The sequence below is a fragment of the Brassica napus genome (assembly GCF_020379485.1).
Source record: "Brassica napus cultivar Da-Ae chromosome A9 unlocalized genomic scaffold, Da-Ae chrA09_Random_14, whole genome shotgun sequence".
Classification (NCBI taxonomy): domain Eukaryota; kingdom Viridiplantae; phylum Streptophyta; class Magnoliopsida; order Brassicales; family Brassicaceae; genus Brassica; species Brassica napus.
In genome coordinates this window covers 4,233-9,852 of record NW_026014102.1, presented here as the reverse complement: position 1 = coordinate 9,852, position 5,620 = coordinate 4,233, and the positions used below count along the sequence as shown (strand labels likewise).

At 29.1% G+C, this 5,620-nt stretch overlaps 1 pseudogene; it reads right to left on the bottom strand.

The window, feature by feature from the left end:
* Nucleotides 1-1,128: 1,128 nt before the first annotated feature.
* Nucleotides 1,129-4,116, bottom strand: LOC125594542 (annotated as a pseudogene).
* Nucleotides 4,117-5,620: the final 1,504 nt, after the last annotated feature.

Genomic DNA, 5,620 nt, shown 5'->3' with positions numbered 1-5,620 from the left:
TACCTCTTAGGCAGATACCAACATATATAATCAAATGGTATTATTAAATGATATTATTTAAGAACAGTTTTTTTTAGTTGAGGTGGATACTAACATAAACCCCATATTATTTCTTTTATTTAGTATAGACTAAATCTTTTGTTGTTGGGAAATATTTGTTTTGCAATTTTTATATCAAAAACAATTTTGAGAACATCATGAAATCAATAAGATTGTAAACTTTATACAAAAACTTAAGATTTATTATAAAAAAAAAAATTAGAAAATACTTTTTAAAAATTAATATGATAAACTTATTTATTTTCAAAGATAAATCTCTTTTTAGAACAACAAAACCTTGATTAATCAAAGAGTTCACTACAGTAAGAAAAATTAAAGTAAGAAAATTTGATTATAGGTAGTATTGTCTTATTAACTGTATAAGAACTACAATCATAAGATAATATTACAAATCATTCTTCATGATTTACGAAGAATTTTAAAGTTTGCATGTTGAATAAACATACAATATAATGTTGTTTGCGATATTTTCTGGCTACTTACAAATTCAGGTCTATAACTCTGAATTTCTTTTGTTGATCAATCGACCCTCTCCATGGATCTATAACATTCTGTTCATAACAGAGATTGTAATTTCATCAACCACACAAAAATTGTATTATGAATTTGTCTCAAGGAAAAGGATGATGAAATTAATGAATTTGGTATCCAAATAATATATATCATTTTTTTTTCATTTGAACTAATTGTAAGCATAACTAAGTGAAAATCTCGCTTTTCCTTGAAATCCTGAAAACAAAAATATACTCCATCACATAATAAGCTTAAGAAAAATAACCAATTTGAAACAAAATCTACAAAAAGAAACACTTGAAATTAAATTTTCCAAAAAAATAGAGGTAATTAGATAATATTTTCAGCATTTTAATTCATAAGGATAAGATATGTAATTTTAAGTTGCATTGTATGATTACCAGTATACAACACTATGTCTAGAGGGAAAGGAGATCAATTACCTTTGATGTAACTGGACATTCTCTTCTAACAGTTGTTTTTCCTGAAACGAAGATACATTATCTCACCCTTAATATATATAATGCTAATAAACAAAACTATATATACACATTATTAATATAGTAAATAGGATTGTACTTTGCTTTTAGCTTCTCCAACTGCTCCTTGAAACATCTGGGCCTACAAAAATTCCAACTATTTTCATTTCCATGATACAAAACACTAATATAGAAATTGCACATAAGTCTGCTGGATCGATGTTAATTTATTAACATATGTCGCAAACCACTGCAAAAATCCGTGTTAAGTTCAAGTTCGATAAATGAAGACAATAATTTGCTAGACGGTTAAGATGGGAAAATATTAATCTCAAATTGTACCTGTATATTTTCGCAAGATAGCATCGTCATAAATATTAAAATAGATGAAATATATACCTTTCTTGCTCTAACCTCGCCCAAACTTCTTTGAAGTTGACTATCAATTTCTTGAAGTTCTTGTAGAGAACAAGAAGAAAGTTCTTGACCCAATAGCTTCCTATACAAACGCAAAAGGGAGTTAACGACTGCATAATTTTGTTAAAAACTCCTTAGTAGTTCTTTATATGATATCACATATAGCTTTTCTTGGATTCATATTCCCCCACTGCAGATTGTAACTTGCGTAGTATGATGAGTATTTTTAATAGAAATTTTGATTTCTTATAAAATCCAGACTAGTTGTGAAATATGTTACAATCAGTTAAGTCTAAATATATTAATTCAACTCAACATATATATATGTCAAGGGTTTTGTACCAATAATAGGGCATTTAGTAAAGAGTAATTCTTAAATTCGCCAACAAGACAACTTCGTTAACAAATATAATACATTAATGGCGCTATTAAGGCTAGGTTCCATGATTGTTTCTAAAGCAATTGTGCATTTGCTTTTACAAGATCATTTATATATTGTATAAACATCACATCTTTTACATAAAACATTTCGTAGTGTTTTCATAAAATACTTTGTAAACTATATATAAATGCAAACGTTAACCACAAATGAAAGCTTTGATTTCTTCTGTTTTATTTGGTGTTTAAATTTAAAGTTCAATCTAAGAGATGGTGGAAAAAAAAGGCTAAGGCATTATACCGCTTGTGAAACTCAAGGAGTTCAATCTTTGCGATCATGTGGCTTGCTTCTTGCTTCAATTGCTACATTACGCCCACAAAACGAAATAATAGGACGCAAAAGAAAGTAAAAACATCTTTGAGTATATGGCGAATACAAACTGTTGAACATCATCATTTAAAAATCGTTTCAAATGTTCCACATTGTACCTAGTGCTAACATATCTTTCAAGATTTTGGTTTGGTAGGCAAGAGAAAAGTCAGCAAAAGTATCAACATCATGTTGCTCCAAAAAAAAAAAAAAATCTAGGACATCAGCCAAAATATACCATCTACATAAAAGAGAGGTAAAAAATAATATCTAGATAAAAGAAAAGAAGAAAAAATGGTAACAAACCTGGATGTACATTTCTGAGTACTGGTTGCTGGTTTCATGATCGTTTCTGTACGTGTGGGTAACGTTCGATCGTATTCTGCATGCTGGTGATCAAAACATAGACATCTTTTTAGAAATTAGAATTCATGTATCTTCATTGTTTCTGTGTTTAATCTCTAATTAAATCTACTACATCTGATTTTTAAGATAACACGTGTGGCAACGAAACCTAAAAATCTACCTTTTCTAGTAAAGATTTACCTAACGCCCTAGCTACAAGTTGTAGTACAATGTCTTTGGCTATTGGTAATAATACTCTATATGCAGGTAACTATTAAACCCATGCCACATGAATGCATAATGGCTCTTCTTATAATTTCTCCTTTATTAAGTTATTTCAAACTGTTTTGCAAAATTTCCATAAATCAAAAAAATGAATCTAGAATCATATTATCCATTTGTTAACATATAATTGAAAAATATACTATCATAGAAAAACGATCACATGCCTTATCTACTTAGATCTATCTTTGATTACAGTATAAGATTAGATTATTTCTTTTGGTCAAGCTTTGATTGGTTTCTTCTTGATTATAAAGTATACATGCTCTATACACAGACTGCGAAATAGTATGCAAGAACACCTTAATCAAATGGAGAAGAGCACATATAATTATCATGCCTACAAAAGTGGAGCCCAAACAAAGACATAACGAAAACCAAAACGATAGTACACAAACCTAACTAGGGGCATGAAAAGTAAAACTTATTTTCATTATCAATAGACCAATGGGTTAAAAAATATGCAAGTTGGTACGGATCACACTAAATAATCATCTAGATTATAGTTTGATTCCATTTAAAGCTAGTTCCTATGTTTTTTTTTGTTCACACTTTCAAGAAATTTTTTGAAACCCTAGACACACACATAGTTTATATGAAAAGTTCAGGTAGATCAGGAAAAGGAGTTTGTCTAGCTTCCTCACCAAGTGAATATTGAACCATAGAAAATACGTTGTATTAATAGGGGAGAGAAAATAAAATGTTTAGGATTCAGACAAGGATCTAATCTCATCAAGTAACAAAATCTAAGGTAGTAGATTTAGTCAATTGCCATGATTCAGAAAAATTCAGACTAGACACATGCCTAATTGACAAAATATAGTACAAAACAGTAATAAAAGTAAATAAAAGAATTGAGAAGAGAATTAAGAAGCATACTCAGAGCTAGAGAATTCGTATAGCCTTCCTCTCTGAGAGAAGACGATGAGAGAGACTTGAGCATCGCAGAGTACGGAGAGCTCATAAGCTTTCTTCAACAAACCATTTCTTCTTTTTGAGAAAGTCACTTGTCTACTCGTCGCGTTTTCTATTTTTTTCATCTCTATCTTTCCTCTCACCATTTCTCCTCTTTGAACTTTTTTTGGTTCGGCCACAAGATCTGTAAAGATTGGAACCCTAAACCAGCCAGTGACGGATTAACATAGTCATAAAAGAGAGAAAGAGAGAGAGATCTCACCCAAGAGAAAGTTTAAGTGTCGGCAGAGAAACTAAAGAAGAGGTAAGGTAGCAGCGAAGAAAATTTAATGTTTAATCAAATTTTCTTTGGAAATGATCATTGTGAGAGATTTGTTGATAGATTCAAAGGAAAATCAAACTGATGAAGAGAAAAAAGAGCTGAAATTCGACAAAAAGGGAAAGAAAAAAGGTAAGTGTGGATTTTTAGGAACCCTAGAATGGTCTGTGAGAGAAGGAAAGGGCAAGTTTCTTGATTTTTTATTTGATTTCTTTTGGTATGGGCCACAATAAAATGATGTTATTCTTATTTTTATTTGTGTTCTTGGTAATAATAAAATTAAGTGTAGAATATATATATATGTTCTGTCCATATCTTCTCCTCACCATATATCAGAATAATTGGATGCCACAAAAAGAAACATGATAATTCTTTTTTCTTTTGTGCAAAGATATTCTTGTTTTCTATTTCTTAGAAAAAAACCAGCCAGATTTCTTTTGAGTGGTTTATATTTTTGCCATATCTTACTAATATTTATTAATAAATACATTTTTAATTTATAGACCAACAAAATAATTTATTGTCATATACTTACAAAATCAATAACAAATTTAACATAAAACTATTTATATATGATGCAGTCTTTCACTAAAGCATATATATATCTATATTATTTGTTATGTAAATATCTTAGAAATCTCTTTATGTACAATTTTGGTTGTGTTTTTCCTTTTAAATTGTTTTCATTAATTATCATGATCTTGAACTATGTTTATCAAAGCATAGCTAATATATAAACTTATAATTATCGAGACTATTTAATAAATTTTTTTATTTCAGAATTCTTAATTAATATGTGTTCAAAATTTTATCTACTGAAAAATATTATTATGGATAATAATACAATATACATTAATTGTTTTGTCAATTTTTATTAATTTGTTTTGAATATTTTGTTATAATTAATTCATGTTACTGTTAATTGTATTAAAATTATATTAAAATAAATTTAATTATTCATTAAAAATAACTATGTATTTAGTTTGTCTAACTTTTAACGTGAAATCTCGAATGCGAAAAATTACTTCGCAAATAATAGAAATAATAGTATAGATAGATAAATACGTAATGTCCTCTAATATTTCATGCCTTCTAAGGAAACTGCGAAATATTTAGAAACTTTCTATCAGATATTTCTTCCTCAAGCTACTCAGAAAAACTATGATGATTAACAATATTTTGAGAAAAAAAGTTATGGTTGAAGTAAGGAGTAACGATTATAGTTGTGTACCAGCTGTTATAGTATTTCAACTATTGACAAATATATATACTTCAGAAAAATTTAGTCAAAGACAAAAATATACTTCAGAAAAAGACGATCCTGGCCAGTAGGGGTGGGCGTTCGGGTACCCGTTCGGGTTCGGATCGGGTATTTCGGATTTTCGGGTATTTCGGTATAGAGGTCTAGAACCCGTTCGGGTATTTCTGTACTTCGGGTCGGGTTCGGGTATTTTTAGTTCGGATTCGGTTATTTCGGATCGGGTTCGGATATTTAGATTTTGAAAAAAATATTAAAATTTTCATTTCTCATAGTTATTGTAT